The sequence below is a fragment of the Planococcus citri genome, chromosome 4 (genome assembly GCF_950023065.1).
Source record: "Planococcus citri chromosome 4, ihPlaCitr1.1, whole genome shotgun sequence".
Taxonomy (NCBI): Eukaryota; Metazoa; Arthropoda; class Insecta; order Hemiptera; family Pseudococcidae; genus Planococcus; species Planococcus citri.
Window position 1 is genome coordinate 43,837,685 of NC_088680.1, and position 23,516 is coordinate 43,861,200.

Below are 23,516 nucleotides of genomic sequence, written 5' to 3' on the forward strand. Positions count from 1 at the left end.
CTTCTCGTACATTAACATTGGACCTTTAGAAAAGGCAAAAATGACTCGTGGGTCGAAATATTCTAAACTTATTGGCTATCTCAGAATATTTGGTTTTTATGGCCTTCACTTTAGGGAGTTTCAATGGTGAAAATTTTGTACTTGAGTATGTATTTTTTCGCATTTATTCACTACGGATTTTTTTTTGTTTTGGTATTTTTCAGATTATGAGAAAAAAAACTTGGAAAATACTTTGATGAAATATTTTATTTTATACCTGGCCAATTGCAGTTTTTACAAAAGATCTACTTAAAGTGTTCGTTTTGATTTAAGTAGAAGATGGATTTTTGGAAAAGTAGGTCCCAATGCACTCTTTTTTCCCCCCTAGCTGAATTCATGATTTTTTGGGAATTTTTTGGAATTGAAAAATCTCAATTATTCATTAAAAATGGCCATCTTTGAAATCAAAAATACGACCTACCTATTGAAAAAAGTTACAAAAATTTATTCTTCTCCCAACATTAGCCTTCCAAAATATGGGAAGAAATCAAAGTATCGTTATAGAGCATTCCAGTTGGCTGAAAATGTCGAAATTTGGTTTTGGGAGGTTATACCTAATGTAGGAAAAGAGAGTGAATTTTTTCAAATTTTAAATCCCATAAATTGAATATTTTATTTATAGGGGTGCATGTTTTCTTTTTAAAAAAATCATTTAGATGTCTTTTTGGGTTAGTCAGAACCCCTTATTCCCCCCCCCCAAAAAAAATCATGACACTTGCAGGTGGTTATAGTAGAGCAGGTATTCCAATATTCCCCATCCTCCTCCCTAAAATCTCTGCCTGTTTCGTACATATTTTGATTTTTCAGGCATAACTCTTCAAATTAATGAGGTTTGGTAAAAATGTTCAAACAAAAGTTGTTGAACAAAAGTTGTAGAGTATCAAAAAAATAATTTTCTGCTATTTTATCACCAATTTTTTTTTGGGGGGGGGGGGGTTCATAAAGTGAAGAGGTAGGCTGGGTTATCTTGTACTAAAACATTAACAATTTCGTTGGAAAATTCCTCATATTTAATTTTGATGAATTATGTGAAATGAATTTTATTCGTGCGTATGAAAATTTTGTGTAAAATTAAAATAAATAAAATGAAATAATTGGCCATTTATTTAAAGAAATAAAGATTGGGGAGGGGAGGGGGGATTTTGTGAAAAATAAGTAGTGCCATGTGACATGTCATTCGTTTGACTTTTTGAGACGCCGAGTCCAAATTTCAAGTCAGTTTCACGATGTGATACTCCTATCCTCCACTACAGAGGTCCTAATTTGGCTGAAAGAAGAAATAAAATTTGTAATCCTAAGTGACATAATCGTTTGTTGAGTTTTCATGGGTGCTGACTGCTGAGTTCAAATTCCAACTTAATTTTTTGATACCCCAGGTGGTAACCGGACACTTCCCCGAATCCACTTTCCCGAAAGACGTTTTCCCGAATGTCAAAATCCCGACTTTTTTTATCCCGAATCCATTTCCCCGAATCCGTTTCCCCGAAAGACCTACACCCGAAAATTGAAAGAAAATTGAGTTTAAAAAATTGTTTATTTTCTCTCGGACCTCTCAGCAATTTAGTAACTTCTCTTAAAATCATATGTTCTCCTGTCTGGCCTCTCAAAATCATTGACCTGTCCATCTGGCTTGAAAAGGTCGTTTGTCTATCAGTCTTCTCAAGGTCATTGGCCCGTATGTTCAACCTCTCAAGGTCGTCAGTCTTCCTGCCAGGCCACATAAGATCTCTGAACTGTCTCCATATAGCTTCGCATGGTCGTCTGTCTGGCTTCCCAAAGGTGCCCATCTGGCCTCTTAAAGTCTTTGATCCGTCTGTCTGATTTCTCAATACGTTTTGGTTCCATCTGTATTCATCTTCGATTTCACATACGTATCCTTGCAACAATAATTTCCTGTCACTGATGGCCATTTTTTTGTACTCGTAGAATATTCAATTTTCATATGAGTAACCTGAGGTGCTTACAGGTACCCCAGTCCCCAATTGGATTCAAAATTGGAAAAAAATTCCAGTTTTATGCGAAATATTATATTGTTGATGTGTTCGTGAGGTGTTTTAACGGTGCTGAGTTCGAATATTAATTTAATTTTTTGATCTGGCCCTCCAAATCTTTACCTTGGACACTCGCGTTAGGTCCACAGATAAAAAAAATATATATACATATGAAGGGCTTTTTTTGTGGGGAGTACGGGGGGCGCAGTCCTCCCAAAGGGAAGTTCAAAAATATTGAAAAGTTGCCATAAAAACAGAAATAAAAGAATTTGAAAAAAATATAATATAAATAAATTTTATCAAGTTTTTCAAAATATTTTGAAATTTTTTAAGGTCAAAATTATCTAAATACAAAATCTGTCAAGGTTGTCACATTGGAATTTTGAATTATGGAACGCTATTACTTGAAGAGCAAAAAAAAAGTAATCAAAATTTTTCATTTCAAAAAAGTTCAACATTTTTTCCAAACAATAAAAAAATAATTTAGGTACTTACTTCGATTTTTTTTTCTCAAAACACTGTGGGGGGGTGGGGGGGGTATACAAATTGTGGACATGCAACTTCAATTTAGCGTCTCCCCAAAGAAGGAAATACAAAAAAAGGCCTGCATGTATATAATGACTGGTGACGTTGCTGATCCTGAAAATTAATTCAATTTTTTGATTACCACGTGAGGTACCTGAATTCAGTTCAAAGATGAAGAAATTGCTCTTATCGGTTTGGTTTTTCGGAGCACTGACGTTGAGTCTGTGTTCGAGTATCGATTAACTTACTTTTATGATCTGATTCTCCCAACGTCCACCCTCCAGCACTGGCTTCTTAATTTGGACTACAGATGCTAAAAAATAATGAAATTATATTGGGATCCAGAAACGACATTAACATAGATCTAAAATGAAAAATTTGTGACATTTTTACTCCTTTTGGAAGAGAACAAGGAGAAATAAACACTCACATCGTCGTGTGCGATTGTTATTTTTACTCTTGATGAAAAACTACGTTTATTGGCATTCCATCATGATTTCTCAGTAGCTACGTATCAAAAATCTAGAAAAATGAACAAACTCTGTAATCTGTACTCTCGTAGAATAATAGACATTTTTTTTTCAAATATACCTACGTCAAAAGGCTCAAAAACTCTGTAGATTCGGCTAACGTATTTTGAATAAAAATCCCAAAGTTGAATTTTTTGAAATCACTGAGAAATTCTCTCTACTTTCGATTGATGTGATTTTTGAAGCCAATAAGTTTCATCTATGACTTTCCAGGTTGAATTTGTCCAGAAAAAAAACTTAAAGTTGCCACATTTGAGCATTTTACCTGTCAGTTTTCATGGTGTTCCGAGGTATATGAACATGTTGTATCTTGGAACAATTTTATCCATCGTTTTATCGGTCTTTTCGGGGTATTAGTTGATAATTTAATTCAAATGAATCGGTCAGTGCAGAAAGGGCACAAGTCCATTTTTGCGTTTTTCAGGAATAACAAAAAACTGATTCATTCAAAAATCAAAAAATTTCAGTAAACATGCTTAAGGTCATTGAAAGAGGACCCCAAGACACAACTTTTAGCGCAGTTTCCAAAAAAAAATATTCACGTGCGCCAGTGCTGTTGCTGCCTAAACAAATGGGACTTAGACCCTTTCTGCACTGAATTGACAAAATTTCTTTCGAAATTTCTCGGGCACGAATGGGGCTTGATTCTACATCTAAGTACATCATTTAGACTGCCATCCCGTTTAAATTGACCAAAAACCCCTTGAGTTCTAAGACTTTTTGTCGAAGTTGTTAATTTTTTCATCATTTTTCAGTTCAGAGATTAACTTAAATTTCAAAAAATGGTCTTCTCAAAAATGTTAGTTATTTTTCAAGGAATTTAAAAAATTTTACAAAAAAGTCATAAATGCGGATCCGCCCTTTTTCTGCGCCCAAATACCACTTTCCCGGCAGTTTTGCGGAAATCTGACATCACCAGTCGATCCGCCATACTTTGAAACCCCCATTTCCGCAAAAAAAAATTTTTTCAAAAATGTGACTTGTTACCTTTCTGCACTGACCGATTCAAATATAGACGAAAAAGAGGCATTTTAGTTCTTCAATTTTTTGATGTGATGAAAGTCTGTAATGATTTGAGGTACACGCATCTCCCGTACACATGAAAGAGTAGGTATGAGTAATTTGAAAAAAATACGCGTCATCCGGTAGCGGAGCATGGAATACACGCGACCATGGCGTATGATACGGAGACGACTGCGACGACGACGGCGGTAAATAGCCGGCGCGGCGCGTATATGATAACAGCAGTGTTAAAAACGACCTGGACAAATGTGGGTGTTGGAAATCGTTATCGAACGATGCGCGTCCGGACTTGCGTAAATGGCGTACGTTTCCATCGTCGTTGGGCGAAATAATGCGGAGCTTGAATAGTTCGAAGCTCGACTTAACGGGGCGCGTTCCCCTATCGGAGCTTTGCGTTTTCGAAGCTCGTACAAGTTGCAACAACGAACGATTCGCGTTCGCGGCGTCTCGTATCGACGATTGTGTTACCAATTTCGCATACGGTGATTGTGGTGTTCGCGATCAGCAATTTTGCTCTGCTCTCGATCATGGTGGTGCCGATGATGATGTAAATTCGCGTCGCGTTCTCAACCCCAACCCCATCGAAACCGTTAATCAGTGTAGTGAAAGAAACGTCGATTGTCAACAAAACGACATAGACCAACACCAGCAGCAACGTAATAATCAAAACGTCGAGAATTGTAATAACAAATTCACCAATTTATACGTGAATAATTTAGAAGCAGTACGTAAATTTTCCGAGTATTTTAAAACATCCCTCGAAACCGATAGCAAATTACGAGAAGGTATACCCGATTTGAATCTATACTCGGATCTCGGAGAAGAATTATTCTCATCTTCGCCTTCACCACCTGAAAAACCACCTCCTTCATTATCACCCTCTCCTACTCAATCGTCCCCTTCATCATCGCAACAGGAACAGCAACATTTTGAAAACGAAAAATCTCGACAAAATGAACCTATCGTCTTCGTCACCCCCAAAGAACACGTAACAAGTTACATACTCAGCGAATCGAACCAAAGCGTTGAAAATCTCACCAATGATAGTATGAAAAACAAGAAAAAGCCATCGAATGATAACGATTCGAGTATGGATTCGTCGACGGAAACGCCACCGAAACCACCTGGTATTCTGAAAACGTCGCTCAAAAGATCCAAAAAATTCTACCGCAAGAAACACAGAGTCCAATTCGACGAAAGTTTGAATAAATTTTTCGAAGCAGATTACGTGATCTTAGTTCGAGATGAAGATTTCGAAGACGAATACAGATGCGAATGCGGTAATCAGTTTTGTTACGAGGGGTGCTACTACGATGACGATGATGATGACGAAGATATCGAGTACGAACAGTCGGTCGATAGTCCGAGATTCGATTTCACGGCCGCTTTCGATCCGCCGATGGATTTCGTCGATCCGGTCACCCTCAGTCCGCCCGATGGATATAAGGACGGATGCTGTCAGGATGGCGGCCATATCCCTAGTCAAAAAGTATCCGCGTCCACCATGACTGCCCACGAAAATCAAGCTCATCGTAAAAAAGAAGGTCAGTCCGAATTTCGTATTATGGTTTAGTGCTGAAAAGCCCTGCATTCCATAAATTACTCGATACTGATTACACGTGAAGTGGGTTTTGGGTACTGAGAAAATTCTGTGTTGAGCTCAAAAAGTCCCAGATAATTTTCAATTGTTTTCTCATACGTATTTAGAGATGGGGGGGGGGGAGTTCAGAATACATCTGGTCAGCAATCTTACAAAATTTTTAAAAAAGCCTCATCCTCTCAAAAAAATCATGGTAAAAGTAATCATTACAGAATGCATAATATTCCCCGATCTCCTCCCTAAATCTGTGCTTACATGTACTTGTATTTTGTCCTCTTTTTAGATAGCAAAGTGGTCTATGTTTTGTTTTTTTAGCGATTCCTTTTCCACTTGGTTAAATAGGTATCTATGTAAAAAAAAAAAAAGTCCAGACATAAGTTGCAGAACATCAAAAAAGGGGAATTTTTTGTCACCTACATATTACAGTTTTTTTTATGAAGCACTTAAAGGGACGAAGAAGAGTATTTTTCGCTCTGGTGGTCATCGACGGGGTGAGGGAAAGAAAGACGGAGTGATCTTGTGCTAAAAAAAAATTGTTTGGGAAAATTTTCATACCTAATTTCGATGAACTTTATTCGTGCGTTGTACCAACTCCAATCTATACAGGGTGTCTGGTGAGTGGATGTCAAAACTTCAGATTTACATATTTGGATATAACCGGGTACGACTTGAAAAAAAAAAGGTTATATGGACAAAGTTGCCTATATATACCTTTAAAATTTAAGGAACAACCGAGCTTTCAAAAAAAATTGCGAAAAACGTATTTTTGATCTTGGGAATGGGTACGTAGTAAGTACATACTTTGGAAAATAAACAAATTTTGTCGTTATGAATTTTTGTCCAACATTTGAAATTGAAAGGGCTAGAAACATTTCAAAAGAAAAAATTTAGAAAAACGTGTTTTTGACCTTGGCAATGGGTAGTACTTTAGAAAATTGACAAATTTTGTTTTTATGAATTTTTGCTTAAATTTCAAATTGAAGGGACTAGAAATAATTATTTCTTTTCAAGTACATACATGTATTTTTTTTAAAAATATTTCTGACCCATTCAATTTTAAATTTAGGCAAAAATTCATAATTACAAAATTGAAGACGTCATAACAAAAAGGGGTATATATGACACATATGTCCTTTTTGAGACGAATCCATATTGTTATTCTTCAGACCTTCCTCTATCATATGAGACCATCCCCACTTCACAAAGTCAAAAAACCAGTGAGATATCGCTATTTCAAAACTGCGAAGTCGATTAAAAATTCACTTTTTCAGAGATAATGGGTTACTCATGGTCGATTTTGTGTTGTCAACCATTATTTACCTGGTTTAAATCCGAAAATTTGCTCAAAAATATTTTTAAATCAATAAAAAAAAATTGTCCAAAAAAACTTGTCTTTTTTGTTTTTTTTTTACTCAACTTAGCGATATTTTTTCAGAGGTAATTGGTTACTCATATGGTCGATTTTGTGTTATCAACCATTATTTACCTGGTTTAAATCCAAAAATTTGCTCAAAAACATTTTTAAATCAAAAAAAAATTGGCCAATTTTTCGCTTCAAAAAGGACATATAATTCGAAATGTTTGAGCGCTTACCGCTAACACACAGTTTCCTCCAGACTGATGGTGCATAGCATTTCATATAGTTAGATAGTGGGAAAATAAGATAAAATCGTCACCATGTTCAAATATGCACATTTCTAAACTTCACAAGCACTCAAACTTTCAAACAGTTTTTTCTCAAAATACAACTTTCACACATATGTCCTTTTTGCTATGACGTCTTCAATTTGTTTATTGAGGAAGGGAGGAGGGGAGCTTTTTTCACATGTCCGTCCGTCTAAATATTGGTGAAATATTTCAAAAATGCAAAAATATTCATTTTTTAGGTTCCTGCTTTTGTTTAAAACGTTGGCGAATTTTTTTCAATTTGTTTCACTCTTGAAATTATAGCACGAAAAATGATATTTCTCGTCAATTCGTTGACAAATTGAGGGGAGGGGGATTTTTTTCACATGTGCGTCTACACATTGGTAAAATATCTCAAAAATGCAAACATTTTCATTTTTTAGGTTTCTAATGGTATTTTTGCAATAGGTGTAAAACTTGTAATTTTTTTCTCGGAAATGAAAAAAAAAAAATGTCAGTCTAATTTTTTGATATTTATTCTTATATAAAAAGGACTAAAACTGAATTTTTTTTTAGAATTTTCACTTGTCGAGATCATGGTTATACTGAATTAAAAGTTTTAAAATTTTTTTTTAGGGTTTTGAAAGTGGCAACACTGATTTTGATATCATTCGTCGATTACCCTCTCAAATTACTACAATTTGAAAAAAAAACAGTTCAAAATTCTATACCACGTACAACCGGAGTAATTTGCAACTGAAATTTTCCATTTTCGGCCATTTTGGAAAACTTTAAAGCCTCACAGCTATGCCAAAAAAAATCGAAAAAATGTCCAGTTTGCGTCATTCGCCATCGTTTGATCACCATCACCTCTACACACGATCCCATTTTGATTTGAAAAAAATCGAGACCCCTCGTGCAAAAATCCGCCGATTTGGCATGGAATGACACATACCTACATTAGCAAGAACCTTAAGGGTGAAAATAAAATCAAAAATTGAAAATGATAAAATTATATTTTTGACATTCGCTTCCATGAAAAACATCTTGGGATGTTTGAAGGTGCAGCGTTGGAAAAGCGAAAAAATTGAGGGGTTTTAGGTATGCTGAGCCCAAATTTCAACTCGGTTTCACGATCTGACCCTCCAGTCCCCTCCGCCCTCCTCATTCAGATAGATACCCTGATTGGGTTGAAAGATGAAAAAAATTATAATATCATGTGACGTGTTTGTTGAGTTTTTAGAGGTACTGAGTTCAAATATCAACCCAACTTTTCAATCTGGCCCTCAAAATCGTTACCACAGGCCCTCTTTGGTGCAATGATGAAAATATTGTCTGACATATTGATTTTGTTTCATTTTTGGAGGCATTAAATGTTCGAAGATTAGTTTTATTTTATGATCTGACTCTCCCAACGTCCAACCTTCAGCACTTGCTTCTTAATTTGGTCTGAAGATGGGAAAAATAGTGAAATTATAAAAATTGGGATCCAGCAAACGATATACTAATGTAAGTAGCTCTAAAATGAAAAATCTGTAACGTTTTGACTTCTTTCATAAGAAATGGAAGGAGTACCTACTTAATGAACGCCACATCGTCGTGTGCGATTGCTATTTTTACTCTTCATAAGTAATTACGTTTATTGGCGTTCAATCTTCGATTTCTCAGTACGTATCAAAGAATACAAAAAAAATGTAAACAAATTATATACCTACTCTCGTAGAATAATGAACTTTTTTATTTTCACATACGTCATCATTAATTTTCGGAGAGAAAAAAAGGTAAACGGTGACTCATTTACCTATTTATAGTCTCAAGAAATTTTAGAACAATTTTTATTTCTTTACAGAATTAAACCTCCAAAGAGACTGGGAAATATTCGAGTAAAACAAAATATAAGAACTATACGTTCATAATGAAGTCATCGGGTACCTACTCCGAAATGGCGATTTTTTTCTCTCGAATTGGCTCACCTATTGTTGCGTGCTCGCGGTCGATGAAAAGAAAATTTACGATGATTAATTACGCGACGAGGTATTTCTGCCGCCGCTCTGTGCTGGTTTTCCAAAGTCATTAATTTCAGCTTTGATATCATTTTTTGGTATATTTTTCTTCAAAAAAGCCACTATATAAGTTTTTACGAGTTTGGAAAAGGTTAGCACTCGGCTGTGGACAGGGTGGCGAAAATTACATAAATCATAATAGCCATTGGTACTTGAATAAAAGGCGGAAAACAGCACTCGAGATAAAATCGTTAGCGAACGGTATACTCGTATTTTTGGACGATTGCCCGATAAAGCGCGAAATTCTCTGCCTTATAATATTTTGCATATAGCTCTCGACGATGTACTAAATTCTAAAGGTATCTACGCTAAATTAATAAACGAGATTTTTATTACGCGGATGAGACTCTCGGCTGCAGCCGGACCGAATCCGAACGAAGGTGTTTTATCCCTGATGGGAAATATGGCCGGTGTATAGAAAGTGTGAAAATACTCAGCATTTTGAAAATTAACTGCCAAACACAATATAAATGCAGAAATGCGAGCTGTGCGAGCTGTGTGAGCTGTTCTGTGTGTCGATGTTGTCGACTCGCGTCTCGTGCACGTTGCTTCCTTTCCCATATTATGCGCGGATTGCGCCTCGACGACGACGTTATTGTGAGAAAATTTTTTTCCGAATACAATGACTAATTAAGGAATTATATGGCGGAATGCGAGGCGAACGTTTCCCCAAACACTGAAGAGCAAGATGCAACGAGTAGGTGCGTTAAACAGAGCGTAAGAATATCTTAAATTGTTGTAATTTTATTTTAATTCGTATACGAATGTATGATCGTATATTAACCTTAACCTTTACGTATTCGCCAAGCGCATTCACCGACCACGATGATGTCTCCAAATTGCAGAATGGCCTTATCATCATCGTCCAGCCAACGGTGATGTGTAATTTTTTCCCTACGTTGAATTATATTTTCATAATGTGTAATCTTCGACGCCCATGGTGGTGAAATAATAAATGCACTTCCGTCTGGATTCAAAATAATTACGTGTACGTCCGTTTTTTACGAGAAATTATTTATTAATAGTGTTGTGGATGTTTAAACATGGACAGCTAGCAACACCCTAATTGGTTCAGAAGAAGGTACCTAACTTCTAGCTCAATTGTCGTCGGAGATTTCCCAGCTAACAAGGAAACCTCTTGAGGTGTAACACTCCGATTTGAACGGGACCGCGATTTTTGGAAAGAGCATAGCCTAAAACCCCCTAAACCAAATTTTCAGCTGCCCATTTTTGAAAATTCAAAATTGACTGTTTTTGGCGATTTATGCTTTTTTTAAAAAAATGTACGTACTTGATCAGTAAAAATGGTCAAAATAAGTCCCAAAACTAATATTAATTACCCAAATTTCATAATTTCCAGCCATTCTGGAGCCTCCAGCGCGATTTTTCAATTTCTCCAGAATTTTGAATTTGCTCCAGAAGGCATGAATATGCAGTTGGGCAGCTAAAAATCGAGTTGTGTACATATTATACTCGACTTGTTTAACGAGTTTATCTACATTTGAGCCGATTTTGGGAGTGACACCTCAAAAGTGGTTTTTTGACCAGCTTTTTTCAAAATAAAAAAAATCCAAAAAATCAAAAGTTTCCCATTTGTGTGGAAATTCTTGAAATTCACGCGAATCGCTGTATTTTGTCCGTAACTAACCCCTCAAATCCAAATTTCACAATTTCCAGGCATTCTGGAGCTTCCAGCGCGATTTTCAATTCCTCCAAAATTTTTAATTTGCTCCAGAAGGCGAGAATATGAAGTTGGGCAGCTAAAAATCGAGTTGTGTATTATACTCGACCTGTTTAACGAGTTTATCCACATTTGAGCCGATTTCAAGAGTGACACCTCAAGAGTGGTTTTTTGAGGTGTCACTCTCGCTCCAAAACGGCTGGAAATGGTAGAATTTACGCTCCGAAGAAATAGAGCGATTCGCACAAATTTCAAAAATTTCCTCACAAACGGTTATCTTTTGATTTTTTGGATTTTTCAACTTTGAAAAAAGCTGGTCAAAAAACCACTCTTGAAGTGTCACTTCCAAAATCGGCTCAAATGTAGATAAACTCGTTAAACAGGTCGAGTATAATACACAACTCGATTTTTAGCTGCCCAACTGCATATTCACGCCTTCTGGAGCAAATTCAAAATTCTGGAGAAATTGAAAAATAGCGCTCGAGGCTCCAGAATGGCTGGAAATTGTGAAATTTGGATTTGGGTAATTAATATTAGTTTTGGGACTTATTTTGACCATTTTTACTGATCAAGTACGTACATTTTTAAAAAAAGCATAAATCGCCAAAAACAGTCATTTTGAATTTTCAAAAATTCGCCAAAAATCGAAAAATGAACTTGGGCAGCTGAAAATAAACCGCGGTCCCGTTCAAATCGGAGTGTGACACCTCAAGAGGTTCCCTTGTAAGAGTGCAGAAATCTTGATCGTGATGAACCGTTTTCGGTTCCTTTTTAGTTTTTCGAGATGAGAGATTGAAAAACTTGGAGATAGGAGAGGGCTCTAGCGGTTTTCGAATGAAAAGAAAAACAAAAGGATTTAGAGTTTTGAAAATGGCTGATCTTTTTTCGTTCGAAAGCTCAATGAAGATTCTCACAAGGGAACGTTTTGAACTCAAAAATGAACTCGAGCTCCTGAAATTTCAGTTACGAGGTTCTAGAACATGCTCTTTCGATCTAGCTTGATTTCGTTCAAATCGAAGAATGTGAGTTCAAAAGGTTCCCTCGTCAGTGTTAAAATTTGAACTGAATTTTCTTCTTACACGGTATCGTTTCAGTTTATAACCTTAACCAACCATCGTAAAACTGTAAATTTATCCGGTGAATACTGGCACGATGAAAAATACACGTTCTCGAACTTGGAAATTTTTCCACAGGGTGTTTTCATTTCAGCGTACGATGGCGCTGATTTATTGGGACGGATGCGATGCTATAGCAGGAAAAAAAACATCAGCACCGCGGTAGCTTAATTTTTCCTCGTATATAATATCAAATGTGTAATCCATGTAATGAATATTTTTCACCAGGGTCAGTGTCTTCGCTCTTCGATGGGATATTTTTCATTCTTTATCTTGATGGTTTGGCAAAAAGACCCAAGAGAAATCATACACCGCCGATAGTTGACGTGTTTACCACCGCGCACCGTCGCGTCGTCGTCGTCGCTGAATAAATTCATACGATAAAAAATTTACCGTCCGGATCCAATTTAATGCGTGGTCTTTTTCATTTAAAGTTTCCATTTGTCTACGTCTCTCAGGAGCATTTTCGGCGACGACTGTGTCGTTAATGTGTCGTAAAAATGTCACGATTACGGTAACTCGACCAAGGTTGGTGTTTTCCTCGTGTATGATGACTTGTAAAAAAAAAAAATCGTTCGTGTGGAGAAAAGGTAGAGAAGGGGGTGGAGTTGGAGGTTTGTAAATTCTGTACAGGGTAGCGGACTATCCTTACATCCGAAGTTATTACGTTATTAGGTGATTAAAAAGTTGAAAAGTTTTGGAAAATTTGCCACGTGCGGAATTTAACGTTGAATTGAAAGTTTTACACTATATATTGAATCGTGTAATATGCCGCTAAAAATTAATTTGCTGTACCTGTACCTTACCTACTAATGAAATACGTATTGAAAAAGCTTCATTATTCGTGATCATTTTTACGTGTACGTTGAAATCATTAATTAATTCCTCATCACCGATGACCGGTTCGCCTCGAAAGATCAAATTTCAATGTACTAATTCTCTCGCCTCTCGCTCATCTAAGTCAGAATTAGTGTTGCCCTGTTGCCAAACAATATGAAATCGTTAATCAATATGAAAAGATTCGTGAATCGAAGTTCTAGGTCTAAAAATATAGGAACATCCCAGTCTCTCGTTGATTTTCCATGTACTATTATGAAATGGAATATGTGTTCCGTACGCATGTCAGGTGTCAAATTGGAGAAGAAAATTTCCCATCTTCGATTGAATTTTGATTCATATCTTACATCTCCTTCTCCCTCATTAGGTCTATTGGTGAAACTACGATACATGCGCAACAAAATACCTTGCGTTGATGAGGAACAGTTACCTATGATAGGTATAAGTATGTATAACCCTGGAGCATTCAATAAATTAACAAAGACGACGAAGACGACATCAACAACGCTCAAAAAAGTAATACGCACGAATAAAAAATAAATTGAATCTGTATCCTTGATGTTTGTTTATTATACAAACGAAGTAACAGTATAACAGGAGTAGGAAAAATCGTACCTATTCGTAATGAGAAAAATACTCATATGTGTACATACGATACGATATCGTTGTAGTATCGATTCCAAAATACAAATACGACATTAGATATATATTTTTTATTTCGGTATAATTGCTCGTATTGTTAGTACGTTACGTATAATACGATTTATATTATAATGACACGTGTATCTAGATGTAGATAATATTATAGTGTTTGCATTGTGTGACTCAAAAGCATATAATATCGAGTCAAAATAACATCGAACTGGAAAAAATAATGAGATGGGTAATTTGATCGTTCGTTTTTCATTTCAATTTATCGAAAAAAAAACACACAAATGAAATATGCAATACGAGTAATGTCAAAAAGCGACAACTTTGTCTGATGTAAGTAGAATACGAGGTACTTTTTTTGTATATTTTGTTTTCCTGAAACTGACGCAAAGAAGAATAATTCTTGTTCTAATACCATGAGCTAATTTGCGTTTGATGCTCTCTTCCCCACTGGAATGAATTTATTATGTAATCAGATTTTTAAATTAAGTTTACTTCTGCCACCTATTTCAAGGAACGCGATTCAAAAAGTATTCATTAGCTCTGTTCTATTCGCTGCTCAGAGCATGCTCCGAGCAAAAATTTTTACTCCTTTTTTCATGCTCTTTTTACACTACCTAAAAAGGAAGTGTAAAAGGAGTAACTTTGTCGTTCCCTGATAACAAAAATCACTATTTTTTTACTTTATTCGAAATGAGAGCTGAAAAAAACGAGATATATAAAATCAAATTTCTGCTCGAGCTATAGTGTGCTTGTGACCCCCCCCCCCTCCAAGGAAGACATGCTAACAATTATTGTAGTTTATTAAACTCAGTTTTCTGTCCAATGGATCATTTTCAGAAAAAATGCACCCACAAATTTTCAAAATTTATTCTTTAATACTTTTTATGTCAATGAATAAGGCAACTTTTTACACAAGTTGGTTTTAGATCTCAAGTGAACTTGTTAGTTTAGAAACTATATAACTCCAAAAAGCAGTTTTTTAAACAATGCGAAACAACATGATAAAATGTGTAGAGCTATGTTGTTTCATGAAAAACTGGTAACAAAATCTTCATTTTCCGCTGCCAGATGGCGCGCTTTGACATATCGGTTGTATTGAAAACGGAGAGAGGGAAATACAATCTAAATATGTAAATAGAAAGAAAGAAATATTGAAAATTTGAAATTCTAGTGTTCCAACAACTTTTTCTGTGCCCAATTAAGTATCTATCAAAAAAAAAAGTTTCATCCTCCCTCTCGAGTGATTATGAAATCTTTCAAAATTTCCAAAAACAGGGCGTTGAAAAAATTCAAGACTTTATTTAAAAATGAAAATGATGAAATATTTCAAGATGTCAGATTTTGAAATCACTAAACAAACAGATCTATTTTTCCAAGAAATGCTGAAAGAAATAAGCTCAGATGAAAAATTGGAGAATGATGCTCGTAGCGACATACATAATTCCCCTTGTGGAAAAGTCTCTTAATTTTTTTTGTTGACAAATCGGGGGGGGGGAGGAGATGGTTTGCCAAAGTAAAAAAAGTTGAGAATTTTTTTTCATTTAGTGAAACTCTTCAGAAGAAATCCAAGTGATGAAAATGACGTTTTTTTTTTTTGAAAATACTGAAGGTAATACCTATCAAATTGTTTAAATACCTAGAATAAAACATGTCCCAAGAAGGCAATTGAAAATTGGTTGATTCTTGAAAAACATAATTTACATGCCATTTATTGTCGAGAATTTGTGAAAAGAAATACCTAATTAATTAATTAATGAAACGAAAAAATTGAGAAAAAACGAGTAAAATTCATAAAGCTGCGGATGTCTGATTGTCTATAGAATAGTTTGAAACTTGAACCCATTGATGAGGAAAAATAGGAGGGAGGAGATGGGAGTAAAAATATGGAATTATCAGTTTGATCTGACAAGTCATTTACTGTTGAAAAATCCAAAAATAAATGAATAAATATAAAAGCAAATAATATAATAAAAAAATTCGTTAGATAGAGTTTCTAAAAGGGTTCCAAACTTGAACTAATTTATGTAGAATAATTGAGTGGGGGGGGGGCTTTCATTGATATAAAAAATTGTTGCTAAATCATGAAAGGGGTCACACAATGGCTGATGCCATTTTAAGGTGCCATATTTCAAGTATCTACATTATAAGGGGTCCAAACTTAAACCGATTTATGAAGAAAGATTGGATGGGGGGGGGGATTTTGCATTAATGGTAACAAGTTTTGAGCATTTCTTATTAGATTTTTTAAAAATTGGAAAACGAGAAAGCCATTTGAAAGCTTCAGCTGAAACGCTTCAAAATCTCTACCATTTGACTCGGAAGGGTACAAATTGAATTTCAGCTTTCTAAGTACCTCAACTTGATCAGATATTGATTATTTTGTTCAAGAAATTCGGATCAATTTTAATTTTCTGGAAAAAAACTTAGAAATTTAAATCAGAAGCTGAATTTTTTTCTGAAAATAAAGGTCTGTCTATACAGGTTATCTAACAGGTAGTGAAAGTAGTGAAAAAGTGGTAATTTCAAAAATGAGTAGTAAAAGTAGGTAGTGCAAAAGTATAGTGATCATTGAAAAAAAAATTCATTTTTGGTGAAATTAAAAAATAGTTTGTATACAAGTTGTCTTCCAATTACATATTTCAATTTTTTTGAAAATTTTCATGTAAAAAATTCGACTTTGTTCTTTTTTTGTATGTGTGTGTGAAGGGGGCGGGGGGGGGGTCAAGTGAAGAGCTGTCTAAAAACTGGGTAAAAGTAGTGAAAAAGTAGTGAATTTTTTCAAAAAAAAATTCCGTAAGATACCATGCTGTAGGAAATTTTATGCATAAGACTATTAGATAATTTCGAAAAACAGAACCAATATTATAACTTGAAAAAGATTGCAATTACAAAAATTTTGAAAAATTATTCATTTTTGAAATGAATAGTTGTTATTTTTAAATTCAATGCCTCACATCTTCGTTAAAATTTCAAAGAGAATCAAGATTCAAAGAACCTTTTCTTTTTGTAATATGGAATTACGAGTATGCTGCGAATCACGAATACGAATATCGAATTTTCTCTCCTCGACACACCAAGTCACCAATCATATAGCTAACAACTCTGCTTTCATCATCTTCGTCGATCGCACGAAAATCTCCAAAAACAGGAGGATAAAATGAGAGTAAAATGATCTCTCGATACAAGAAGAATTCCTAACCTGGATTACCTAGACGGTTCCAATGATCAGCTGCGATAAATACCGGTCGACGGTCATAAAAACGTGCACCTCTTTGATAGTTGGCTACTTAATTGGAAAATAATAATCCATTTTGTTACGGGTATTCATCTATCTCGTATCTACTACTCGCGTTTTTCTCTTCTAATTATACCAGATTGGAATTGATGGAACTGCTGCGTAAATATCATTGTATTAGCCACGGGACCAGGGGGGGGGGTATACACTTGTAGACATAAATACGTCGAATGCACGTAATTCATCTGGTAATTTTACATAACTAGGAATTGTGCATTGCGTTGCGTTCGAAGAGACAGAGAGGCGCGCAGGTAGGCAATGTTTTAATAAATTACTCGACTTTACGGTTGACCGATGAAATTTAGCAACGGTATCAGGTATATAATACTCATTGAAGCGTAATAACTCGGTTAAGTTGGTGTATACAGGAGCTTTACAGCAACCTAGGGCAGATAGCTGAGAGAAAAAGGTATAAACTTTTGCAGACGTTTAACGTCGCGTTGCTGTATATACGCTGCTTAAATTTCCATAGTCCAAGACCAGCCAGCTAAATATACCGGTATCTTCCTTCGTCTATACCTATACTAAATTACATAATACACGCGAAGCAGTCTCTATCAACTCCGCGAACCTGTATCGTCTCGTAGTCGTATTACTATAAGCTGATTAAGCAAAACGTTACAAAATCGTAAACTGGACCCGAGCTATTGTGGGATTTCATGACCTTATAGAGGATCGCTAGCGTAGACGGGGCTATAGGGGCAAAGGGGTCGTATTTCCAACAAAATCAATTCGCAACAGAGGGGCAATACATAGTATAAATAGGACGACGACGACGCCTCACTACTCTCTCTTCATTCATAGTATAATGTGTAGTATGATGGTGTCCCTGTCCAACAATGTGATATGTGTACGTGTGTGTCTGGATACTTGGATAGGCAATAGGCATACCTAGTCCTCGCGTGTAATTAATAAAAACCATGTCACACCATTATGCCAATTCTATCATCAATTTCGATTTATCCTGCTGTGCCCCCTGCTCCCGTACCCACCACGTACATACGTTCGCATTCCGCCGCCAGCATCAAACGCTATTGCCGAAGCTTTTTCTCGTTTGAAAAAAATCCTCGTGTATCTTTTTTTTACCATTATTTTCCGACACAACACGCGTAATTTTTTATCAGCGAGAAAAACCGTTTGTTATGAAATATTAAAATGGGAAAAAAGCGTAATACGTCTTGATACATATGAACGAGAGTACATCTATACACCTATCATATGCCATATGCCCTCCAGAGGTGAAGTATGTAGATTGTAACGTGTGTTTTAAAACTTTGCTCCCTTTTGCTCTCTGCTCTGTTCTGATAAGTACATATGTATAGTACTATGACACAAAAGTATTGATAGGACATATTTTTTGACTGAGGAAACAAGTCAATGAGGTGATCCAACGATAGTGATTGATAAGGACTGGAAAACTTTTATGTACTTTTGGAAATAAAAATGTAGAAAATGCATTTATGATTTATGGTGAATTTTAAAAATTCAAATTTGCTTTTTAGATCAAACAATGAAAAAAAATTAAAATGTCACCAATTCATATAGAACTTTTGATTCCCTCCTTCCTCCCACCCCCCAATTGATTGGAAACAATTTCGAACTGTTCTGATCAGTTCTGAAGCTTCCAGCGAATTGTTGAAAGTTGAAATTTCTACAACATTTTTATCCAATACAGTTGATACTTAAGCTAATTTTTTTTACATGCAGAGTTGATTGAAGGTGGTTTTAAGCCGTAAAGTATATAGCCCATAAAATCTGGGACAATGGTGTATTCATGCTTACGGTGCAAGGGTGAATTGTAGTAAAACCCATCAGAGGAAAAAAACGAGCAGAACTTATTACAAATTTGTCTATGAAGTGAACTTTCCCTGTAAAAATCTGCAGGAAAGAATTGAAAATATATTTGTGTTCCTGAAATTTTGGCTAATGATTTAATTTTGCATGGCTCTTTTAATTTAGGTTTGTCAGGTTCAAAAAATTTTCTGCTTGGTTACTCTCACCTGCCTCCTCTATAAGTTACTAAAAGTGAGATGACATTAGTGATGTTAAAATGCACGCAAATTCCACAAATAGATGTTACTTGCTCATATTTGTGATTTTCAACATGAAAAGTTGTCTAACAAACGGAAAAACATGAAAAAGCTGGACAAATTCTCAAGTTTTATTTGAATGGAAAGGGAGAGAGGTTCAATATTATCACTATCAGTTTTTTTCACTACTTAAGAAAGCATTTCGATTTTTTTTTTTCAATTCAAAATTTCCAAATGTTGAGATCTTTTACCCCAAATTTATTATCACTTGAGAGGAAATTTTCAGAGATTAAAATTTCCAAAATAAGGGAAGAATAAGTGGAAAATTCAAAATTTTTTGATTCAATAATTATATGAAAAGCAAGTCATTTCCTCAAAAATACAATTACCTCAATATTTTTCAGAAGGGGGAGTCTCAAAGTTTTTGTCCTATGAGTAAGAAATGGGAGAAAAAACAAAAGCAGGACAAAATCTCAAATTTTGTTTGAATGGAAGGGGAAGGGGAAGGGTTTACTATTTACTATCAATTTTTTTCACTACTTCTGAAAACATTTCGATTTTTTTTTACTCGTAATTCAAAATTTTCAGATGTTTAGATTTTTTCCCCAAAAATTTATCATCACTTGAGAGAAAATTTTTAGAAATACATACAAAATATTTTCAAAATAAGGGAGGAATGAATTGGTAATTCAAAGATTTTTGGCTCAAAATATGAAAAAACCAAGTCATTTTCCCAAAAATACCTCAGTAGTTTTCAGAAGGGGGAGTCTCGAAATTTTTGTTCCATGATCAAAAAATAGAAAAAAGTGAGTAAATACAATGTGTAAAATGAACAGGACATCATGAACAAAAAAAGGGAAAACAGCAGAACTTTTTGAAAACACAATTTTCAAATATTTCAATCTTTGGGAATCAAATAAAATCAAAATTTATCACTCTTCACCAAAAAATTATTGTCGAATGAAAAAAAATTGGCTCAAATCATTAAAAATGTTCAAGAATTAGGGTTGAGGGTTGAGGTGTCTTCCATGATATATTGCGAGAAAAAAATTTTCTGACCAAAGTCAACGACTTGTTTTTTTTTCATTTTTGAAGGTCAAACACCTACCTAAAAAGTTTTTGTTATACTTAAATAATTATAAGTACCAAAATGCGGATGAGATACCCACACAATGTTTTTTTTTTTTTGGTGTTTTCATCTCTGAAGAGAAGTACCAAAAGTGCCTTTGAAAAATTAAAAATTCGTATTTTATCAACAAAATATGTAAGTTAATTTTTTTTCCCGTGATTATCCTTGGGTATGCATGTAGTATCCTTGGAAATTTGAAAAAAATTGAATTAAAAACTGTCAAAGAGAAAAAATTTCAACAGAAATGTCAATTTTACCATTTTTGGTGGGGTCAACGGTGATGCAGCGATCTGAAAATTCAGCCACGACTCACGAGGGTTCTGAGCCACCAAAATCAATCGTTTTTTTAATGCCAATTTTTGTTTGACTGAGCTAAGAACCTTTCATTAGTACTATTTTTTTAGCAAATTGCAACATACATTCAAGTAAAAAAAAAAATTGAAACACACCACAGAACATGACTGTGTCATACAACATCTACCTCATAAAACGTGATTCATTTAAAGACACCCATACGAAGAAAAAAAATATTAATTAAACTCGAAAATGGCATCCGAGTGTGCAGACGAAAAGCTCTTGAAAAAAGTTTAAAATGATCGTTACCGGTATAAGTACTCTAAGACCGTTAAATACTTAAGGTTGACTTTTTGCTCACCGTTCTTTACGAGGCACTCGAGAATAAGAGTGAGACGGAACGATAAAAAAAAGAGAACAGATTTCGTCTAAAGCGTTGAAAAATCCAGCTTTCACGGTCTCGACAACGCTTCACAATTTCTCTGCGACATATGAAAGCAGTTTTGCTTGCAAAAATTCACTCCGAAAAAAGGTGATAAAACGACTCTCGACGCGATTTAAAAATGATATTTTCAAAGCTTCGCGACAGTCGTCGTAAACTGAAAACAAAGCCGAGTAAATTCTGCTGATTTAAAATTTATTCTCGTTCGTTTGTACCGAAATGATTATCGCGTGTGCCGCTGACAAGTCTGCGAGAATATCCTCTGGAGATCTAAGCTGGTATCTACGACGACAACGATACGCCAAACGAGCAAGCAATGGGTAATTTATTGCGAATACATTAGCAGATAATTGCAGGTAGTGTTTAGGAAACTTCATAAAGCTAAGGCTTTTACGAATTTCCAACTAACTATGACCCAGTATTGTCGATATCCTTTGGGGAATCGTAAATGCGCCGCATTTTCGCGTGGATACAATCCTTCTGTACGGCAAGGTCGAATTATCGTAAAAATTTTCCAACAATCTTCGCTTAACGACGAAATTAAATCGACTTATGGGGTAAAATACGAAACCAAAACGCGATGATTTATTTTCAACCACTTGAGAATTTTTTTTTAAAAAGTTGGGTAGATTAATTATCAAATTTCTGCGTCCATGCGGGGTCCATTGAGCTCGAAATATTACTGGTCATTGGATGTGTAGGAAATACAAGAGAGTTGCAATGTTTATTATTTGAAGTGACATCATAAACTGATAAACGTAAATACAATCGTGTCACTTATCACATGATATGTTTACCAGCCAGTAATATCTAAATAATCGAACCGCCACAATAGTTCCCTCCTTTTTTTTTTTTTTTTTTTTTTTTTTTTTTTTTTAAATACTTAAACTAAATTAACATTTGAAACAAACGCGTTTACTTTTAACAGGATTTTCGCGAATACAACTAATAACATTTGAATTTACCACAAACGCTGGCTTTAATCGATCAATACTAACAACTACTGGTTTATTTTTATAATTAATAGTAACATTTTTCTCAGATTTTGAAATAACGGCGAAAGGTCCTTCATAGGGTTGTTCTAATGGAGCTTTAACTCGATCTACCCTGAGAAAGACAAAATCTGATTCTAATAAATCTTTATTAATGAAGAATTTTTTTGTTGAATGATTCGAAGTAGGAATAGGACTGAGCTTTTGCATAACATTCCTTAAATTTGTAATGAAACAAGCAGTGTTTTGAGGTTTTTTAGAAATATTATTGAAAATATCACCAGGTAAACGAAGAGTCGTACCATAAACCATTTCAACAGGACTGACATTAGTGTCTGCTTTTATACAAGAGCGCAATCCTAATAAAATAAGGGGTAAAGCATCAATCCAGTTTTTTGAGTCAACACATTTGATAGAATCTTTGAGTCCACGATGAAATCTTTCAATTAAGCCATTTGCAATAGGATGATAAGAAGACGTTCTTATCAACTTGGTACCTAAAAGCTGAGCCAAAGAATGAAACAATTTTGATTCGAACTGTCTACCTTGATCAGTAGTGATATTTAAAGGACAACCAAATCTTGAAATCCAACCATGTAATAAAGCTGAAGCAACGGTTTCTGCTTCTTGATTTGGAATTGGAATAACTTCAGGCCAACGGGAAAAACGATCAATTATAGTAAGACAATAAGAGTTTCCTTTACATGGAGTTACTTTTATCAGGTCAATATGAATATGATCAAATCGTTCTGAAGTAATAGGGAATTCCCCAAAAGGGCTGTGATTATGTTTAAAAATTTTAGATTTTTGACAGGATAGACATTCCTTAGTCCATTTCGTTAAATCTTTACTCATTGAAGGCCATACATATCGTTTGGATATTAAAGCTTTTGTTGCACGACTACCAGGATGACTTATACCATGAAAAGCTAAGAATATTTCATAACGAAGAGATTTGGGAATGAATGGTCTATCAATTCCTGTTGAATAATCGACATAAACAGAAACAGAATCTGAAATTGGAATAGCAGCTAATTTTAAAGAAGTTTTATTTTTAGATTTTAAAAAAGAAGACAGTTCAATATCAGTCTTTTGTTCTTTTGCAATAATATCCAAATCAAACTTATTGGACAGAGAAATAGTTTCAATTCTAGACAATGTATCTGCTACGACATTCTTTTCTCCTGATACATGGCGAATATCGGTAGAGAATTGAGATATAAAATCAAGTTGTCTCAGTTGACGAGGTGACGCTTTTTCCAATTTCTGCTGAAATGCGAAAGTTAATGGTTTATGATCTGTAAAAATTTGAAATTCTCTACCCTCTAGCATGTAACGAAAATGTCTAATAGTCTCATATATTGCTAACAATTCTTTATCATAAACACTGTAATTTAGTTGAGAGGATGATAATTTTCTGGAGAAAAATGCTAACAGTAGAATTTTACCATCAATGTGTTGGTGCAGAACACCACCTATTCCAATGTCAGAAGCGTCTACCATGATAGATAAAGGAGCATTGGGAGAGCAATGTCCCAGTAACACTTCGGAAATTAAAGCTGATTTCAATTTTTGAAAAGCAATGTCTGAATCTTTATTCCAAACAATGGGTGATTTGTCATTTTTCCTACTTCCAGCAACATGTTTTTG

The 23,516-nt window shown here is 34.9% G+C and overlaps 1 protein-coding gene across 1 annotated transcript in view; it reads left to right on the forward strand.

The window, feature by feature from the left end:
• Positions 1-23,516, forward strand: part of LOC135844272 (uncharacterized) — a 137,679-nt gene that overhangs the window by 7,423 nt on the left and 106,740 nt on the right. The gene's annotated exons all lie outside the window — the stretch shown is intronic.